The sequence below is a fragment of the Caretta caretta genome, chromosome 2 (genome assembly GCF_965140235.1).
Source record: "Caretta caretta isolate rCarCar2 chromosome 2, rCarCar1.hap1, whole genome shotgun sequence".
Lineage (NCBI taxonomy): Eukaryota > Metazoa > Chordata > Testudines > Cheloniidae > Caretta > Caretta caretta.
In genome coordinates, this window is record NC_134207.1 from 162,712,720 (window position 1) to 162,735,351 (window position 22,632).

Consider the following 22,632-nt stretch of genomic DNA (forward strand, 5'->3'; position numbering starts at 1 on the left):
AACAATCAATTTGTAAGCACGTAGAGGATAACAGGGTTGTAAGGAATAGCCAGCATGGATTTGTCAAGAACAAATCATGCCAAAACAACCTAATTTCCTTCTTTAACAGGATTACTGGCCTAGTAGATGGGGGGAAGCAACAGATGTGATAGATCTTGATTTTAGTAAAACTTTTGACACAGTCCCACATGACAGTCTCATAAGCACACTAGGGAAATGTGGTCTAGATGAAATTACTATAAGGTGGGTGCACAACTGGTTGTAAGTCTGTACTCAAAAAGTGGTTATCAATGTTCTGCTGTCAAACTGGGAGGGCATATCTAGTGGGGTCCTGAACTATTCAATATTTTCATTAAAACTTGGATAATGGAGGGAAGAGTATGCTTATAAAATTTGCAGATAACACCAAGCTGGGAGGGCTTGCCAGCACTTTGGAAGATAGGTTTAGGATTCAAAATGACCTTGACAAATTGGAGAATTAGTCTGAATTCAACAAGATGCAATTCAATAAAGACAAATGTGTCACACACACCTGCTTGATGACAATTCCCCATTTATAATTACATTTTGAGACCTATCAGTTAGCCAGTTTTTAATTCACTTAATGCATGTCATGTTAATTTTATACTGTTGTAGTTTTTTAATCAAAAGTGTGGTATCAAGTCAAACGCCTTAGAGGGTCTCTAAGTACCTTACATGAACACTATTTTCTTTATCAATGAAGCTTATAATATTATCAAAAATTAAGTTAGTTTGGCAGGGTCTATTTTCCATAAACCCATACTGATTTGCATTAATTATATCACCCTCCTCTAGTTCTTTACTAATTGAGTCCCGTATCAGCTGCTCCATTATCTTCCCCGGAATTGATGTCAGGGTGACAGTTTGGGAACCCCTGATCTAGTGGTTTGCACATGGGAATGCATATTAATCCTGGTTCTGCCACTGACTCACATGTGGCCTAGAGAAGGTCATGGCACCTCTCTCAAATTCCCATCTGTACAATGGAGACAATACTTGCCCACCTATGTAGCTTACCACGGGGTTGAGAGGGTAAATTAGCTAAATTTTGTAAAGTGCTTTGAACATACTTTAAACTTACAAATGCTAAATATTATTAATGGCTCAGAAGCACGCTATTGTCAATTTCACATGCTAAAACAGCAACAGTAATAAAGAAAAATGCTACTAAAAATATAGCAGTCTCCTCCACTTATCATGAAAATGTCTTGTGTGTTCTTGAGAATATCTATGGATCTACTGTACATATTAGATTGATTTCAAAGGTCATGAAAGTTCACAATGCAAGTCACAAAGAACTCTCTATATCAGGGGCTTTTAGCAGAAAAATGCTTTGGAGCCCAGATGTCTCTTCATTTGCTCCTTTCCTTCTCAAAAGCCATGTCTACTTCAAATCTGAGCATTAAACACATTTGACCAGCTTGCTGCAGTTTTGGATGTGCCTTTATTGTGGTATTATTTAATGTACATTTTAGTTTCATTCTTGTCAGAATGAAACATATTTGAGATGTATTATTTGAGATTTATTTTGCATCTGGGACTTGTATAATTTTTAGCCAAGTAATTGCCATGGTCATTCAAAAGAGCTGAATTCACTGAAGCATGAGGTCATAATCAGTAGTGATTTGGCTTATATCATAGATCAATCTAGAGTTGTTTTTTTCAGTTCTTTGGAGTGGTATATGACCAAAGGAAAAAAATAAAATAAAAACCTTTCCTGTTCCTAATGTAACCACAACAGATTTCCACCTATGCTTTTTTGCTTTTTTCTCAAGTCTAGAGGAACTGCAGGCACAATCCAGTAAATATACAGATACTCTAATGAGGAGCAGCAGTTCATGAAAGTAATAAAATAAATGGATGCATAAAAAAGAGTCTCCATATTCCAGAGAGCCAAACCAAAGAGTTTTGGGTTAGCTTTATAACATCTGATGGGAAAGGTTTCTGTATATTCAGCCAAAAACATATTTAACTGAGTTTTGATCCTTTCAGCTCAGTATAATATTGTCTTTGAAGATGTGGGTTTATCACTATTTAAACACATCCAGATCTCCTACCTATCATGTGACATTATTCTTCCTACTTTTACAGCACATTTCATGAAAGGCTCTCAAAGCCCTTTACAAACAGTATTTAATTAAGTCTCAACACACTTCTGTACGATAGGCAAGTTGTAGTATGGGGAAACTGGCCGGCAGACTGAGTAAGGGATTCAGACCGCCATTTTCCCATTTGGATGCCTAAAGTTAGACATTTAAATTTGACCAAAAGAAAACTTTAATTTGTGTTGGTGAAAAAAAATGCAAATTAGCTGCTCAGATATTACAGTGATGAGCATGTGCTAAAGATAAAGCCCTTTGTTTTCCGTTTTTATTGGGGATTGATCAGTGTTCATAAAAAACAAAATGAAACAAGTGTGTCACAATTCTGGGCAACTGCACCTGAGTTTTCCACAAATGGTTTAGCAAGGGCACCCGCTCTCAGGCTTCCCCAGCCATTGCTTTTCTTGGGTGGAGACCCTCCGTGTCTGCCTCTCTCTCTCTCTCTCTCCCCTGTCTGGGATATTTCCAAGCTGAACAGTTCCCTGTGTTCATTATGATATTCCCAGTAAAAAAGTCTGCCTAAACAGGCCTGCTTGCTACTCCCTTCAGAGATGGGGCATAGTGTAATTGTTACAGTTATAAGTTACCACACATTTCTTTCTCAGCAAGCTCATTTTATTCCTCAGATAAAAGCACTTAAGAGAAAACGTTTGAAACAATAAAAGAACCTACTTGCATGCTAATAAGCTTACCAGAGATTCCCCCCAACCCACCTCCACAAGGGCTTTAGTCAGCATCAGTCTTTGCAATCCCTTCCCTCAGGACTGGGGCCCTCCATGGAATGGAGGTCCTGTCCATTTGCTGGATCAGAACAGAATCCCTGAGCCTGTTTAAAACCAGGCTATTTAACCAAAAAGCCATTCTTTGTCTGTGATGCTTGGAGAATCCAGTTTAAACTGGAATATGCGTATGTCTCCAGGGGTGGCCTTCAAAGGGCTGATAAAGGGGTCTCTGTCCGGCAGGAAAAATGGATGGGGACTATCACTTGGCAGTGAGTGAGTGAGTTGGGCAGGGAATTGGATGCCAGGGAGAGAGATGGGAAGGGAGCCCCTTTTGGGGCTGCTGGGACTTAGCTTTCTGTCAGCTTTGATCTCCCGCAGCACAGCTGTAGCCGTCAAGTGCCAGCTACCATCCTCTGAGCAGGTTCACTGTGCCATGTGGATGGGACCCTGAAGGGGGCAGGGGGAGCTAGATCTGGGGACTTACAGCACTTGCAAAATTCAGGTTAAAATTGGTAAAACACGAATAGTTGATTTTTCAAAACCCAGGAGTTTTGGGGGCAAATTTAGTAAAAACCAAAAACAATGGGCCTTTGGTAAAGGCAGAGAGAGATAAAAGTGACCCAATTTTCAGAGCTGATAAATATGCACAACACCTATTGACTCAGTGGAAAGTGCAGTAGCTCAGTATCTCTAAAAATCAGGCCACTTTGGGGTGCCAAAATATGAATTTAGTTGTCTAATTTTTGGCTTGAAATTTCCCAAGGCCATGACACCCAGTCCCTGCTTTAACCCATAAAATATCAGAAGATCTCAGAACTTGGAGAGGACACATCCTCTTTCCGCCTCCGTTTTCTTAGCACACCTGACTGTTTACAAGACACATCCAAGTTGGACTGTGGCCCTGCTGCCAGCGATGCCTCTGTGCTATTTCTGAGCAATACAGCAGACTGGCCCACATCCTGAATGCTAAGTGAAAGGCTTCTCTGTGAGGTAAATAATCACTGATTCAGAATGCTACCCCTTACATTTGACAGCCAGCATGGTTGGTTCTCTGCACCTGCAATGAGGGGGAACTAAGAGAATCTGTGGTTCAGCAAGTCTCCTTAGAGGTCCCAGTCTTGGAGTGTTTCTTTAACTGTGCCTGAAACCTGCCCACCCAGTTGCTGATTTTGGGCAACCTCCCATGAGTCCACATGTTTCTAGGTCCACCTATGCAGGTCATTGATTTATTTATTGGGGTGGGATTTGCAATATGGAAATGAATGAGAACAAACAAGAGTAAAGGAAATAAGAAAAAAAGGAATTGGATTGGAATTTACTGAAGTTTTACAAATGAAGTCTTCATCCATACTGCAAAAGGAACTGAGTTCAAGGCCCTATCCATGCTAGGAAGCAACTAGGTTTAACAATGGGTTTTTAACTCAAAACGAGCCAGCAGGTGCAGCTCAACTATGTTTTGACACAGCTTGGTCCCACTTTTGGACAGGGGAGGAGGAGGGGGGAGGCGGGGGGGGTATGAACTGGGTTATACTCAATTTTCAAAATCTGTGCTCTACCAAAACACTCCACCATGTCTTCTAAATCGAATTATAATGCCCTTTGGGATCACAAGGCTGGGTTGACCTAGGTGAGAACACACTGAATTGCCACTGAGTTTAACAAGCCCTGTTAAACTTTTTGGCATTAAAGGAGAGTAACTATAATGGGGAGAGTGGCGCATAACCACCTCTTCTTTTGAATAAAAGGCCCGTTTGGCCTGCACTGGATGCTAAAGAGAGGAGTTATTGTGTGGCATGCAACTCTCCTTCACAGTGTTATATTGTCATGTCTCATTTTGTTCTGTTCCATCCTCAGTCCCAACTTACTTTCTATCTCTACTCTATTTTATCTGCTAGATGGCGCTGTGGGATGATTTTTCTAAAGCAGACAAGAAAAAAATACGTCTTCCCTCTCTTCATTTGTTGATTTTTCTCTCCTTATGAAGCATCTGGAGGTTTCTCTGCTTCTTGGTGGCACCAGACACATGCTGATCTGCTGTGGTTGGACATTTCCTCGGCTGTTCTCTCAGTATATCCACAGTATTTACTACAGTGCTTCTCAGAAACTGCTAGCAAAAATAAACGGAAGGGAGAGAACCCTTGGGAGCAGCTGGGGTATATGTGTGTGCATGGGCAGGGGTGGGACTCCTTTCCTCAAGGTTTCCAATTTTTATTATTCTTTTTTTTTTTTTTTACTTTTCTTTGGGACTATTACAGCTCCAGTAGAATGGGACTTCCTAGAAACTATATTTTTCTAACAGAGAACTAAAATTAAAAAGGCCACAACTGGCAGCTGGAGTTCTGGTACGGGTTAATTCAACACCGCCCCCCGCCCCAGAATCCTACCCTCTTTTTCTCCACCAAACTGGAACTCACTCTCACTCCCTACGGGACAAGCTGCTGACTGCAAAAGCCACAGGAAGCTGCCCTTTGCAATGGGGGAATCTCAGAACGATACTTTTTTCTGGCACATTTCACCTGCAGCTTAAGTAAGCATCCAGTGCTGGGGAATGCTATGAATGGTGCAATATTCATAAATATCATAATAGGTTTAAATCGGGATTCAACTGCTTACACTTGATGCTCAAGACTTGCTACTAATGACTTGAGGAAAATAAGGTAAAAATAAGATCATGGCCCTTATTTGTGAGGCTGGTTATGTCCGTCTGTTCCATGTAACAGTCTTCTCAGTTACAGCTCACTCTTCTGGACAAGAACAGCACTCCATTTATTCATACTTGTAGAGAGCTTTAAGATCCTTGGATAGACAAATCCACTGAGGTATTATTAAGTTTTATTAGGTCTTATAGCCAAAATTTGATCTTTACTGATGTTTTTTACCTAAAATCCATTGACAAACTCAGAATTCTTTATCTATATTTCTGCAAAACAACTGCTTTCCTTAAAGATAAAATTAATCAGTCCTAACAAACAGGTGTGTGGTGGAGAGAAAAACAGCCTAAGAACAAAGGTGAGTTTTCAGTTGTCAACAGGTAATTATAAACAATGAGAAAAATGTAGTGATTAGAAAAAACACCTTGGCCACGTCCTATCAAATACTTAAGACTAGCCTGTCACACTCTCTTTTAATGTATTTTATGTTAAATATATGGGGCAAACCTGACACTCCAAAGCTTTGTTAACAAACGCAGAGATTATCAGCATGATTCAAATATCAATGAATATGATGAAATTAACCATGGTGCCTTGTAACAGCCATAGAGAACCAAAACATTAAACACGCAGCCGGGAATGCAAAGGTTAACCAACTCCCTGCTTCCTGCAGATTGCATGACTCATCCCAGAAGTCACACCTGCAATCTCTGCTGGCAGACCAGGCAAAACCCTCAGAATACATGATTATGCTTTAGAGTCTCTGGAAGCAAGGTCTGGGTCAGAGTAAATTTATTTGTTTTTTTAATACTGGGCTCACCAAGATGGGGAAAAGGGAAGATGGGATTTCTTTAATTGTTCATAAATACTGGATTGCTGAAGTATCAGGACGTGGCACTTTCTGGAAGTTTACTCATTCAAGATTGTTTTGTTTTTCTTTTTAATTGACCATGTGCACTTTTCTTCTACAACAAGTAAAGCAGCAGAAGACAAAAACCCACCTCTCTCAGCCATTCAAGGCCTCTCATTCCATAGACTTAAGCCTTCCTATCTTCTTTTAAACCTCTAGTAGCATTTTACCTTTGTCCATGGAAAAGAGATAACGATCAGGGCTTAAACAGTGACTTGTAGGAATGGAGCATGTGAGGTCGGGGGGGGGGATGGTATGGGGGATAAAAAGACAGAAGTACATGGCACATTTATTACTGACATGAGCCTAGACAAAAATCAACAAGCCTTTGCTTTTCATTGCCCATCTAATCCCCAGATGACGAGTATAATTGTATAAACTAGAATAAATTGCCCCACTGATTGGCGTAGCAGCTGGACTTAACTACAACCATATTTGACAATGCACTAGACTGTCTCAGTCTGAAAATGACTGAGAATCTACTCATGTGCTCCCCTATCGTTCTTCTTCCAACACCAGAAGCTGTCAAGTTTGGCGGTACAAACTGTTGGTCATCAAGCATAAGACTCAGGGGACAGGAGAGGAATTGATTAGAGACTCCACAGCAGACCGACTGTACTTATGCCCAAACACTATGTAACTGTGTGCAAATAAGTAGCCTTCTCCTTTATGATTCACATCCTATTTCTGCCACAGTGGAAGCGCTGTTAATGTCAGAAAACTGTGTGAGTGAACAAAACAAACTTAGAGAGAATATATTTTAGTATTTAAATAGGAAATAGTTCCTCAGAATACAACATACCAAATTCCTTATTTATGGTTAAGACCATTTCAATCCTATAAAGTGCATGCAAAACGGTGATAAGGAGACTGACCTTTGTAAGGCGCTTTGAGATCTAAAGATGAAAAATGCTATATAAATGGTAGGTATTGTTATTAGTACTAGTGGACTTTTGCATCTCCTAAATGATTTTACAAAATGCCAGAAGCATGAAGATTATATTGGCGAAGCTGATTTCCAAGTTCAGATACACCGAAATATCTTATGAAAGCATATACCTTTCATTTTATGTTCTGCACTGTAAACTTGGATTATTGTACTTTGCTTTTCACCCTGAAAGCAACATTGGCTTCTTGCTCCATTCTTTTTCATCTGGCCCAATGTGTCAAATTTTTGGTTGAAAATTTGCAATTTTTCTTCTTCAGGCAATTAGTTTCACAGCCAGACAATCTCCAGATGTGTATCTTGCCAGAAGACTTAATGGTTATAAGCATTCAATAAAGACAAGTTGGTTCCATTTCTTTGTTCTGGTACTGTGATATGACCCCTTCTAGCAACCTTATGGCACTGCATCTCTATTAGGGAACATATTGCTAGTAATCCTTTTAATAGAACCCACTTGCTACAAGGAATATGTATACTGGGGTAATTGTGAAAGCTGCCACTCATGGTGATTTCTTTTCTATTACCATTTCCTAACTCATGTAATATTCATTTGCTGTGGGGTCTTTTGTTTCATTCTTCCTGTTTTTTCTCATGCAACATATAGACCATTTTTGGCAATTATTTCATAGAATCATAGGACTGGAAGGGACCTCGAGAGGTCATCTAGTCCAGTCCCCTGCATTCATGGCAGGACTAAGTATTATTTGTCCGTGTTGCATTCATTCCTAACAGAATGTTTGCATGTTATGTACAAGATTTGATTATTCTGAATGAAAGGTTGGAAGTGAGCTCCTGCTATGCTAATAGCAGTTAAAAGTCATGCCATGTGTCAGTTAAAATTTAATTTCTGCTAGATTTCCAATAAACTGCTAATCTGATCTATGATCTCAAGGTAACGAGATACTCATGATATATACAGAGGTATATATTTCATAGAATTTTATTCATTTACAAACATAAATGCTGAGCACATTAATTTCTAAAACTGAACTTATTTTCCTTGAAAATATCTATTCCTACTACTGGTATTTCTATTTATATAAATTTTGGAGTCCACATTTCAGAATGCAACAGGCTTAGCTGCAGTGATCTACACATTTGTCAGCTCAGCCCCAGACTATTACAATGCACTCTACTTTGCACTGACCAAAAGTAAACTATAATTGGTTCAGTAAGCAGCTAGCTGCCTACTTGAAAGACTGGATAAACCAATGTGAACGCATCATGTGCTCTACCTTGACTGCCTATTCAATTTCAATCTTATTCCAACATCCTGACCTTTATCTTCAAAGCACTAAATCAATACGTGCAAAATAAACTATGTTTATGCAACATTACAGCTACAAATTTAGGGCCTGATGCAAAGCACTACAAGAAGCTTTTCATTGACCTCAATAGGCACTGGCTTGGGCCCTTAAAAGTCAGGAAATGAAAAAGTTAAGGTGATATGACTGTGTTCATACTGCACACAAACATTTTGTTTTTCATAGAAGTTAGATAGCTAAATGTATAACAAAATACCTATTAGGTTGGATTCTGGTGTAAATGGCCATCGTTCCAATGAAGTCAAAGGAGCTGCACCCATTTACACCAGTTGAGTATCTGGTGCACAGAGTGTGGAATGGGTAAATTGTAATATTGCTTTTAGGACTTTGAGAGAGAGAGTCTCACCCTTGCTCTGAACCCCCTATGCCAGGCAGAGGGGCCAGAGAGAGGTTTAAAAGTCCTGGGGGAGGATTCACCCAGTGCAGTAACTTAGGAAGAGAGATGTGAGACCCCTTTGCAAGGCTTGGTGTAGGGGAACACATCAGGGTCCTGGCCAGAGGAAGGAGAAATATCCTCATAGCCTGCATCGGCTACAGAGATTCTCAGAGCTTGTTTACACAGTGCAACAATGCACACTATGGAGGTGTGATTTCTAAAGCACATGAATATGTTGTGCATTAATTGGTGTGAGTACACCCTGCTGGTGAGCACTAACAGTTCCCTAATGCACTTCCTTTAGTTTGCATCAGCAGTATCTATACAGTCCAATTAATGCACAACATGTTAGTGTGCTTTAGAAATCACACCCTGGAAGTCAAGCATCAGAGGGGTAGCCGTGTTAGTCTGGATCTGTAAAAGCGGTAAAGAGTCCTGTGGCACCTTATAGACTAACAGACGTATTGGAGCATAAGCTTTCGTGGGTGAATATCCACTTCGTTGGATGCGTGCGCACCCTGGAAGTGTGCATTACCCCACCATGTAGACAAGCCCTCAGCTGTTGCAGGCTTCAGAGCAGCTCATTAGCAACCTGTGGGGGGAGCATGAGTGCATGAAGTAACTTAGAGCAGCTCTCAGATGAAGTGAGCTGTAGCTCACGAAAGCTTATGCTCAAATAAATTGGTTAGTCTCTAAGGTGCCACAAGTACTCCTTTTCTTTTTGCTAATTTATTTTGAATACCTTGCCAGGCCCTGCAGCAGTCCAGAATCCAGCAGGCATGAGACTACCTGAGATGCCTTCCCTCTGAGCTACAAATTCTGTGCTGTGGCACACTATAATTTTTCACCCTTCAGCTTTGGCCTTTCCACCTGGCAGGCCTGCTTCACTCCCCCATTATGTAGTAGCAGGAGCAACATACACTTCTGCGGAGGGCAGCAGCAGGACCCTACTGAACAGTTCACAGGCACATACAGTGCTACGGATACATACCAACTGCTGGACATACACTCCACAAACAGAGGAGAAGGAAACAAATACATTCATAACTAAACAATAAACAAGTATTTAATCAGGGCTTTAATTTCCGTTTGTATGTAACGTATAAGATATATTTTATGTTTTCTGCCCCATTAAAATTAAACTTTATTAAATATGGTTATAATGTATTGAGTGCTGTATTGTATATAGAGGATATGAGGCCAGACAGATTCTGATCTTACTCTGTTATACATTCTGAGTAACTCGATTAGAGTCAAACAAATTTCTTTGTGTTATTGTCATGTAAACATTACCACAATCTGCCCCATGGTCCCTTCCCCAAAGGGCACACAATCTAAAATGAAATGAGTGCATGTCTATGATTAGATACAAATATTAAGAAGCATAGAGAAGAAAATCTACTGTTTTGACATCTGCCAACCTTGTTTGCCTTATTTGTCTCCTTCACACACATCAGTAATTTTAGCCACATTAGCAAATAAGGATAAAGCACATTATCACCTGATGATCCTGTAAATGACAGTTCACATGTAGTGCACTGTGCGTGTTCCTTTGATGACCACTAATTAGGCAGGCTTGAGTATATATTTCACTCACTCATAGAATATGTGCAATTCAACTCGTAGATGGTATTAACTCAGGACTGGTCATACACAACTGTACATTTACTGGGCCGTAAGAAATATTTAACCACAAAAGCACTTGAGATGCAAGGATGTCTCATTTTTAAGAACACCCTGAGAAAGCTCCACTGTAAGAACTCCAGTGGAAATTTATTTTATTACTTTCTTGGGCTTTCATGCATAGGTGACGATTCCATGAGTGCTCTGGGGATGGAGCACCCATGGGAAAAAAAATAGTGGGTGCTCAGCACCCACTGGCAGCCCCACCGATCAGTGCCTCCCCTTCCCCCCAGTGCCTCCCATCCCACCAGTGGTCCCACTGATTGGCTCCTCTCCCTCCCTCGCAGAGCTTCCCGCCTGCCACGATCAGATGTTCTGCTGGGGAGGAAGGGGAGGAGCCGCTAGGGGGAAGGGGAGGAGCGGGGGCAGGAAGTGGGCAGGATGAGGTAGGGCAGGGTGGGGGTTTGGAATTAGGAATGGAATGGGGGAAGGGTCTGGGGTAGAGTGGGGGTCAAGCACCCGCAGGGCTCTGAGTAAGTCAGCGCCTATGCTTGCATGCCTTTTGAAAGAGAATTAATTTTTAGTCCTAATCCTATCCTTACATATTCTTTTCTCCAAACCTTTGCTCCATTAATATGAACCTATTTACAATATATATTCATAAATCAGTTTCTGTGTATGTTTGTATAGGTGTCTATGAGGACCTCTTCAAGAAAGGGAAAAAGGACAAGTTGTACTGTCAGTACATTTCAAGGCTATGATACAAGTCAGCATAATAAGGTGTAGAACTAAATCCTGAGATCCCTATTCACTTCCTTGATTGATGCCAGTGAAAAATGGCCTGAGTAGGAATTGAGTGATAAGCGAGTAAGGACACTGAGATGTGGCTCACCAGCAAAATCAACAGCCATTTCCTGCGAGGTAGTTCATAGGCAAACAGCCCCAAGGATATATAGCAGCTGTTGGATATACCAGGCAGAAATAAAGGAGTAGAAACCAAACTGCCACCTTAGTGACAAGAAGGTTGTGTGGAACATGGAAATTCCATTTAATGAAGATTTCAATATCTGGCTTTGTTTCAAACTGGAATGAAACCCAAAAATTCAAAATTTTCCATGAAAGAAAATTACCCGAAAAATTTGTTTTGAATCAATTTTTTTTAAAAATTTTTTTTCCTTTTACACTAATTAAAGCAATTCAAAACAAAAGTAATTTCAAATAAAAAAATTAAAACATTTTATTCTGAAAATGTTGAAATGGTCCATTTATGTCAAACCTACTTTTGTGGGTTTTTCCCCTCCAAAATGAAATGTTGGCAAAATCAACATGATTTCATGCTGTGTTTCAATTTTGGCATAAAATGGTTCTGTCCAAATTTTTCCAACCAGCTCCAGTGACAAGTTACTAAGCTAGCACTTGTGTTAAGTCATCAAACAATAATTTTAAGAATTAATCTTTACACCTTTTCTGGGAAGTACCTAGGAAAGTATTATTAGATTCTTTTACACAATGGATCAGCTATAGCACAGAGAAATTAAGGTCCCAGTTCAGCAAAACCTTGAGCACATGCTTAAATCAATCTGTGTTCAGCAAAGCAGTTAAGCATGTGTTTAACTTTAGTCAGAAGCAGGGCAAGGAACAGAACTCCAAAGACTTGACTGTTTGACCTCTTCTCTAACCACTAATCCTACATGGCCTCCCATATTTTAGAACTAGAGCCCAAATGATCACTGCTTAGGGCACTATCCAAAGCCCATTGAGTCCATTAACTTTAATAGACTTTGGATTTGGTCCCTAATGAGAAGTGAGATATATTTACATTATGTTCATGTGAGCTTCTATTCAAAAGTCAGTAACACAGTTCTCAGAATCTCTATGTGGCCCAAGATCTTTCTGGTACTTTGTAGATGCAGTGCCCCTTCAGAATATAAAACAATTCTGCATTTTAACAAATGTGAAGCAAAAGATTCATACAAGGCTGAGGGAAGGCCAGAGAGCTAAGATTCAACATTGTCCTTACAATACTGGACTCAGACAGACGCAAACTGGAAAAACAAATTAAAACAATATGTGAGATATAAATCTTTACTCAATCTTCCTAGACCTAGCATTCCACTTGGTCTTCCGAGGTTACCCAGATCACTTTAAAAATGGACTACTTTCCACTGAAAACAATGCCAAAAATGGTTTTCAGGTCTGCTGGGGGGAATTATAGCAGCCTGGATCATCAAATAGAAAAAAAAAATTACTCTCATCAGTGGCACTCAGAAAGGAAAGAAAAAAAATGAAAGTGCAGTACAGTTTTGGGAACACAATGCTCTTTTATGCATAAATTCTAAGGACAGTGGTAGAGATTTGTGGGTTTGCAGAGCATCCCAAACTTTATAAGAGATTTTTAAAAAAAGATCAAAGGCTTAATCCCAGTGGTCTGTGAACACACCAAGGGTAGAGTATCTGAATCAAACTAGTGCTCCACCATTAGAAGTTTTATTCAGAAATGTAGCTACAGTAGGTATCCCGCCTGTGGGCAATGATCTCTAACCCTGGAACCTTTACTTCAATAATTTAGAGTAAATGTATACAACATACAGATATATATGTAAGTTTATATGTACATATATTTATTTCAAAAGATAAAAAAAATCATTGCAAGTACTTAAAGTTAGTTCAGTACATATCCCAAACCTTAAAATAAATGAATATCAAGCTAAGGGAAATGTCTCCAACAATCCACAGGTATCACACAGACACTGTCAGTGATACACTACAGGGACACCACTTCCACCTCCAACATACACTCCAGATCCCTTCACAGCCAACCTGCATGTAACTTGAACTATGATGCAAAACCTTAAACTCTTACCTCAGCAACAAGAGATAGAGACTGCAGAAATATGGGGACAGGGGTACAGTGTGATTTCGCAGAGGTTTGCCACAATATTTATACAGGTTGGAATTAAGGTTTTGCATTATAGCACAAGGAGAGATATGGCAGGACCACTTTAATTAGTAGGCTTTTTAATTTTATTTTGAAGTTGCAGAATTATTGTAAACAACCGTTGTTACCTGCCTCTGGAAATTTCCACTCCATGCATCTGACGAAGTGGGTGTTCACCCACGAAAGCTTTTGCTCCAATACGTCTGTTAGTCTATAAGGTGCCACAAGATTCTTTGCCACCTTTGTAAACAAAGTAATTTTGGTGCTACAGTGCTAATTGTAGTCTACTGAAACACACAGGCCCGTGGCAGGGCTTTGAAGTGTGAGTGTGGTCGTTCTCCCAGCGCTCCGCGAGAGGATTAGCTTAGAGTGCTGGGAGCGTGGCTTCTAGCGCTGGGGCACTGTTTACACTGGTGCTTTACAGCGCTGTAACTTGCTGCGCTCGGGGGTGTGTGTTTTTTCATACTCCTGAGCGAGAAAGTTGCAGCGCTGTAAAGTGCCAGTGTAGCCATAGCCTTTCGCTACTAACTCTGGTCTAACATTGTTTTTTGGATGATTTTTAATGACTGCCAGAAGTTTAAATCTGGTTAGCATCAGCTTTTCTTTAACCCTGATAAAAATAATGGGCCCCATCCTCGGCCCTGCTACAACCCCTTCCCATCATGCCAGAAGTGCACAGGCACTAGCCCGGGGTGGCCAACCTGAGCCTGAGAAGGAGCCAGAATTTACCAATGAACATTGCCAAAGAGCCACAGTAATAGGTCAGGTTTCAGAGTAACAGCCGTGTTAGTCTGTATTCGCAAAAAGAAAAGCAGGACTTGTGGCACCTTAGAGACTAACCAATTTATTTGAGCATAAGCTTTCGTGAGCTACAGCTCACTTCATCGGATGCCGATGAATCCGATGAAGTGAGCTGTAGCTCACGAAAGCTTATGCTCAAATAAATTGGTTAGTCTCTAAGGTGCCACAAGTAATAGGTCAGCAGCCCCCCATCCACTACCCCACTCCAACCCCCAGCACCTCCCGCCCACCTGCAGCCCCACCAGTCAGCACCTCCCCTTCCTTCCCCACGCCTCCCACCCGCCACAATCAGCTGTTTTGCAGTGCGCAGCAGGCTCTGGTGGGGAGAGGGAGGAGCGGGGCCATGGCAGGCTCGGGAGGGGGCAGGGGCCTCGTTGGAAGGGGTGGAGTGGTGGCAGGACCTGGGGAAGAGCAGGGGGTTCAGCAGTGAGCACCTGACAGCACATTGGAAAGTTAGCATCTGTAGCTCCAGCCTCGGAGTCAGCGCCTATGCAAGGAGCCGCATATTAATCTCTGAAGAGCCATATTATCCTCCTGAGCCACCTGATATAGAGGGTGGTGCAGAGCCAGGTGGTGCAGAGCCAGAGTAGTGGCTCTATACCATTCCCCTCATAAGCGCTGGCACAGAGGATGTGACCAAGGGAAAAAGGGAAAGTCTGGAACGTTGCTGTACTCTGGTGATCCCCAGCTGCCAGAACAGCCCCTCGTAGTATGGCTACACAGCGGCTGGGACCAAGCCTCCCAGTCCAGGTAGACTGACTCACACTGGCTCCACTCAAGCTAGCACGCTAACAAATAGCACTCATCGCTTATTCTTTCAGAGAAAATCAACTAAACACTCTGCACTTCAGTATGTGGTGGGTCTTTTGGACAAGGCCTTAAAAATGAAGGTGCTGTATACTCTGCATACATGTTGAAAATGTCATGGCACTTTTCACAAGAATGGGGTTTTGTCCCATTGTCTGCTAAGAACTCATCCTCTCCACCAGTGTCACTCATCACGCTGTGTGCTAGCAAACTGCTGTTCTCCGCTCTGTAGGAAGCTTCGTTTCAGTGACAATAGCATATGTACTTAGTTTAGGAGGTACTTCGGAGATGAAAGTTATTATATACATGTTAAAATGGTGGTGGTATTATGGCTATTAAAGCTCCATCTTAATGTGTGTACTCCAAGCCTAGCTCACTAGAAAAAGTATGCCACTTCTGTGGTTGACTTTGAAAGACTTGAAAAACTTTTTAAATTAGGATAGGTTTTCAACTATGAAGGAAGACTAACAAATTCTGATGGAGTGTTTGTAGTTTTACAGAACTGTTTCTCCGGTTACTGAAATGTACATGAGGTTGGGTATTTGCAAACTGCATCACTAAAAGATACAAGCTATACAGGGAAGTGCATTATCTATCATCTAGGGCAGTGGCTCTCAACCTGTGGTCTGCAGACTATGTCTAAGGGTCAGAGGGGTAGCCGGGTTAGTCTGGATCTGTAAAAGCGGCAAAGAGTCCTGTGGCACCTTATAGACTAACAGATGTATTGGAGCATAAGCTTTCGTGGGTGAATACCCACTTTGTCGGATGCATGTAGTGGAAATTTCCAGAGGCAGGTATAAATATTCAAGCAAGAATCAGGCTAGGGATAACGAGGTTAGTTCAATCAGGGAGGATGAGGCCCTCTTCTAGGAGTTGAGGTGTGAACACCAAGAGAGGAGAAACTGCTTTTGTAGTTGGCTAGCCATTCACAGTCTTTTTTAATCCTGAGCTGATGGTGTCAAATTTGCAAATAAACTGAAGCTCAGCACTTTCTCTGTGAAGTCTGGTCCCGAAATTTTTTTGCTGCAGGATGGCTACCTTTAAATCTGCTGTTGTGTGTCCAGGGAGATTGAAGTGTTCTCCTACAGGTTTTTGTATATTGACATTCCTAATCTCTGATTTGTGTCCTTTTATCCTTTTACATAGAGATTGTCCAGTTTGGCTGATGTACATAGCAGAGGGGCACTGCTGGCACATGAAGGCGTAGATTATATTGGTGGACGTGCAGGTGAATGAACCGGTGATGGTGTGGCTGATCTGGTTAGGTCCTGTGATGGTGTCGCTGGTGTAGATATGTGGGCAGAGTTGGCATCAAGGTTTGTTGCATGGATTGGTTCCTGAGTTAGAGTTACTATGGTGTGGTGTGTAGTTGCTGGTGAGAATATGCTTCAGGTTGGCGGGTTGTCTGTGGGCGAGGACTGGCCTGCCTCCCAAGGCCTGTGAAAGTGAGGGATCATTGTTCAGGATGGGTTGTAGATCACTGATGATGCGTTGGAGAGGTTTTAGCTGAGGACTGTATGTGATGGCCAGTGGAGTTCTGCTGGTGTCTTTCTTGGGCTTGTCTTGCAGCAGGAGGCTTCTGGGTAGACGTCTGGCTCTGTTGATCTGTTTCCTTGTTTCCTCGTGTGGGTATCGTAGTTTTGAGAATGTTTGGTGAAGATCTTGTAGGTGTTGGTCTCTGTCTGAGGGGTTGGAGCAAATGCGGTTGTACCCCAGCGCTTGGCTGTAGACAATGGATTATGCGGTGAGATAAATAGCAGATTTAAAGGTAGCCATCCTGCAGCAAAAAAACTTCAGGACCAGACTTCAAAGAGAAACTGCTGAGCTTCAGTTCATTTGCAAATTTGACACCATCAGCTCAGGATTAAACAAAGACTGTGAATGGCTAGCCAGCTACAAGAGCAGTTTCTCCTCCCTTGGTGTTCACACCTCATCTCCTAGAAGAGGGCCTCATCCTCCCTGATTGAACTAACTTCGTTATCCCTAGCCTGATTCTTGCTTGCATATTTATACCTGCCTCTGGAAATTCCCACTACATGCATTCGACAAAGTGGGTATTCACCCACTAAAGCTTATGCTCCAATACGTCTGTTAGTCTATAACGTGCCACAGGACTCTTTTGCCGCTATGTCTAAGGGGTCCATGAAAGACTTAGACGGAAAACTGATTGAACAGAATTCAACTATATACACAGACAATAGGTTTCCAAAGGGGTCCACACCTCCATTTGAAAATTTTTAGGAGTCTGTGATTGAAAAAAGGTTCAGACCCACTGTTCTAGGGTGCATGCAGTTTTGTAGCCATGTTGGTCCCAGGATATTAGAGAGACAAAAAGAGCTCTCTGTAAGCTTGATAGCTTGTCTCTCTCACCAACAGAAGTTGGTCCAATAAAATATATTATTGAGGGTACAGTGATGCAATGTGTCACACATCACTACGGTGTGAAACAACTAGGTAGAATGACACATAATGCCACTACATTAACTTGTTATTGTTTGCAGTCAGTGACATCCAAGGGAAATGGTTTCGCATAACAAAAGCAATCAGTTCTTCCTGGACAACATGAGTGAAATTGCTTCAAAAATGGATTAAATTAAACTACAATATCCCTTTAAAGCTTTCTTTTTTTTTTTAAATTTAGAATAATTATTTGTAGCTTTGTGATTTGCTAGCCTTGTTTTAACATTGCAACTTGTCCTGAGTGAAGCCCGCTCTATAGAAATGTCTATTGGAGGCAAAAAACCTTCCAGCCTTCACACATACCCTTGCTGGTATGTACAAGCAGGACTTTTCCTTTAATTTCTACACAGAGGGAGATATATCCCCAAAGATACATGGAGGGTATTGGAGTGCTGTCATAGATCTGAGAATTACCAGAAAATTTAACCAACAATGATGGAGATTTTAAAAAATCTATTGAAAATCTATGAGAGTTTGAGTTTGGTGCCTACTTGTTCTTCACGCTTTGAAAATCTTCTCCCTTGTTACTTAACTTGGCTCTCTAGTTAGATTCCAAATTTATTCTTGTACATAGGCTGGTGGTGGTGAGATTTGTAAGAATGATGTGAGAAAGATGAGATGATGAAATTGACAGAAAAAGTTGGAACAGCTAGTTTTCCACTCCAAAATCTTAGGTTTCAGTTTTAGCCTTCCTTTTCCCCTAGTCCCACCAAACCCCTCATCCCTTTTATCTGGGAGCCAAAAGAGCTTTAAAAAGATTTTTTAAAATAGACATATATGATGGCTATTTTTATCTCTGTTTTTAATCCCTTAATCACCTTAAAAAGTTAGGATAGCTGAAACTTTTATTGATATCTACGCACCTGTCTAAAGAGCTCGAGAAGCACTATGGCTTAATTCAGCAAAGCTTTTACATATGAACGGAAGTCCAACCCTCGCCTAAAAAGCATGGTTAACTTTAGGTATGTACTTAAGTTCCATTAAGCCCAATAGAACTTAACCATTTATCTACAGTTAAACTCATGGTCAAGTGCTTTGCTAAATACGGGGGGTGGGAGGTGGGACTGCTGAATCAAGGCCTATGTAAGTGTTATGATTTTAGTGATATATTTTAATACTTTGAGCAATGCCATGCTATTCCATCCCTTAAAATGAATATGGAAGAAGTACATTGCTAACCTCAAATTTTGCACTGATCATCAACAAGAAGTGCTATCCTAGCACCCAGTTCTCCCACTCTTACTCATATGATTTGCGTCTAACACTAACCTTCCCTCCACCTTTACGATTTCTCACTACTGATGCCATTGGTGCAGCTCAACTAGTGGAAACAATGGTAGGAGTCCTAGTGCAAACTCTCTGCTGGAATTTTAACAATTGTGTCCTCTAACTCTGTTCACAGCAGGTCTAGGCAATGCAGTGATGAAAATGCCGGTGGCTGATGGTGACCCATCTATGCCAGTGTCCAGTTCTGTTGCTATCAGAGATGGAAGTGCAATAGTATGAGCAATGGTAGGGAATATAACAGGAAAAAAATACCTAATATAGACAAGTCCATTAGGTAAGGAGCCAGAACTGGAGACTGAATGAGCAGGATTTAACAAATAATTATAAAAAATCAAAAATATTATGGAATTTGTCAGAAAAGATTTTCAATGAAATTTACTCAACCATCTCTACTAATTAGCTTATTGAGCCTCTACAAAGCTTTTAGGTAAAGGCAAGAAACAACATGTCCCAGTCACTGCTAATGTACTCCACTAAATGATATGTTGTTTATCTTCCGTTTCCTTCCACAAGGAATTGTTTCAATATTTACACTGAAGCTTTAGCAACTTTACCATCCTTTTATGCTCAACAACGTTAAAACAATTTTCCCTTTGTTGCAGAAAAAGAAGTAGTTTAGCTTGACTGTAAATTAGACTGTAGGTATGTTGCAAATTCCACAGATTCATTTTTCATGGAGAGCCAAATCCACATTTAAGTGCATAAAGCAGCTGTCACACCACACATTCTGCTAGTAGCCTTGTCATACCTTCGATTAACTTTTGGCACACAGACAGGGACTTAGATCTCTTCCAAGACAGTTAAATAATAATGAAAGAATAACTTTGATGCTACCTGAAACCAAACTATTCAAAACACATTGCCTGCATTCCCTAGTCGCAGGCACTGAGCCAAGATATGGATATAATCATTTCGGCTGACGATGGGGGAGAAGAGGAGCTTAAAGACTGGAGTGTAGTAGTGCTTTGGTAAAGACAATCAACATACCTCATTTCAGATCTGTAAAGTAACACTAAGATGTCCCCCACATCGTGGTAGAATGAGAGGATTAGCATACTCAATGTCTTAACATTTCTTTTTCTTGCACAGCTTTTTTCTTGTATATGTTTCATAGGAAACTAGAATCCGTATCCCCCAAACCATCTCTACATCTCTACTGCATCCTCTCTCTGGCAGGGGCTAGTATTTGATGTTCCAAGAAAACAAGCTGCCTGGTTATGCACCGAGGCAACTGTGGAATGATCTACGTGTGTGTGTGTGTGGGGGGGGGGGATTCCTTCCTGATCTTCCACCCAACAAGATGCTCATGACACTTGAGATTAGTTACCCTCATCATTATCTTACTTTTCATATCTACCAATATTATTAGTCATCCAAAGATGATCCAGCATTTATAGTAACCCAGCCCCAGTTTTTGACTCAATCTCTTGCAGCAATGAATTCTGTGCATTGGGGGGATTGGTTAAAGGGGCCTCTGGGACTCAGGACTGCTAGGCTCTTCTTTAGGTTGCACAAATATCCGTATGGAAATAAGGAAAGAAAGCCCTTTCTCTATGGCCCCATCATCTCCAGAGACAGGGCCGGCTCCAGGCACCAGCGTTCCAAGCAGGTGCTTGGGGCGGCAGTGAGAAAGGGGCAGCAGTGTTTCCGTGGCGGTGGCAATTCGGCGGCAGCTCCTCTGTTCTGCCGGCCGCGGCAGCAATTCAGCTGCAGCTTCTCCCTTTTGCTGTCTGTGGCGGCAGTTTTTTTCACTGCTTGGGGCGGCAAAAACTGTAGAGCCAGCCCTGTCCAGAGAATTTCTCACCATTGCTAACACTAGTTCAGCTTCACCAGGTGTTAGCAATTTTGGGGACCCCTAGTGTAGAGAGGTTACTGACACCATTCCAAGCATTGTGGCAGTTAGTCTTGTTCTGAGCAGGTCTAAATAACAGGGGCAGGAGTAGCCTGTGTGGCTCTTACACATTACCCTCTGCTTTAGGGGGGAGTAATAGACTTTGTGGCTCATCTCACATTCCTTTTAGGTCCTGCCTATTCTTCACCCACTCCTTGAACTCCCATATTGGGAGTTTCTACAGTGCAAGGCTCTGCACTGTAGACTTGATCTACCTCTCATTACAGTTAATGGGAATCTTTCCACTGACTTTAACAGGAGCTGGATAAGGGCCTATGCAAGCAGCGATATCCGTAAGCAACCCCTCCACCTGTTCCTCCCTCCCCCTGCAGAAGAACTGCACGGGCTCCAGGTCAGGTGAACCTCTGCAGGTACAGAGACAGAATTTGACCCATTATGCATCTTTTGTTATGAGACTAAAGTGATCATGCTCTCCACCGGTGGCTGTTCACAGCCAGGCTGTGCAAACAGGAAAAGCTACAGCAAAGGGCTCATCCTCATATGAGTAGGGCCCTACCAAATTCACGGTCCATTTTGGTCAATTTCACGGTCCTAGGATTTTAAAAATTGTAAATTTCATTATTTCAGGTATTTAAATCTGAAATTTCACAGTGTTGAATTTGTAGGGGTCCTGACCCAAAAAGGAGTTGTGGGGGGTCGCAAGGTTATTGTAGGGGGGTTGCGGTACTGCTACCCATAATTCTGCGCTGCTGCTGGTGGCGGCGCTGCCTTCAGAGCTGGGCAGCTGGAGAGCGGCGGCTGCCACCACAAGCAGAGCAGAAGTAAGGGTGGCATGGTATGGTGTTGCCACCCTTGCTTCTGTGCTGGTGCTGGCAGGGCGCTGCCTTCAGAGGTGGGCACCCATCCAACAGCTGCCGCTTTCCGGCCACCCAGCTCTGAAGACAGCAGCGCAGAAGAAAGGGTAGCAATACCGCAACCCCCCCTAAAATAACCTTGTGACCTCCCTGCAATTCCCTTTTGGGTCAGGGCCCCCAATTTGAGAAACACTGGTCTCCCTCGTGAAAGCTGTCTAGTATAGGGTAAAAGCACACAAAAGACCTGATTTCAGGGAGGGATACCAGATTTCACAGTCCGTGATGTGTATTTCATGGCTGTGAATTTGGTAAGACCGTACATATGAGGAGAGATATTTCCACATACCACCCTGGCAAGCTCAACATTATGCCAGAAAAAAAATGTTCTCCTCGTGGTCAAATTTACTGGTTGCACAAATGGAAGCAATGCAAGGACATACTGTCCTTTGAAAAAATATGGTATTTAACAATATCAGGAAATATCAGGAAAGAAATAACAGTCCAGCCTACATTGGAACTCTAAACAGATATTTACTTAGTATTTTAGACCCTAATCCAAATCCACTGAAGTCAAAGGAAAGACTCCGATTCACTTCAATGGATCTTGGATCAGGCCCTGAAACAGCTTACCAATTAAATGCCCTTGCAATAATCATGTTTTTTGATTGCCCCTCCGTGCATGTAGGCACTATGTAAAATATGGGCCTGATCTAACTCCAAGTTTAGATGAGGGTAGAAGTCCTATGGACTTGACTGACAGCAATATTAGGTAGGTGGCAGAATTAGCCTGAGTGGCAGAATTCTTGCTTCACGTGTGCGTGGTAGCAGATTGATGCCTGTATTCTCCAAACTGCTCCAGTTTGGGCTGTAGATGCTTTCACTTAGAAATTAAATTAGGAGTGGATTAAATTAGGAGTCTTTAAATAGGAGTCTTTAAATTAGGAGTGGATGTATTTA

The 22,632-nt window shown here is 41.7% G+C and overlaps 1 protein-coding gene across 10 annotated transcripts in view; it reads right to left on the reverse strand.

The window, feature by feature from the left end:
- Window positions 1-22,632, reverse strand: part of FHOD3 (formin homology 2 domain containing 3) — a 611,695-nt gene that overhangs the window by 209,586 nt on the left and 379,477 nt on the right. The window lies entirely within an intron of this gene.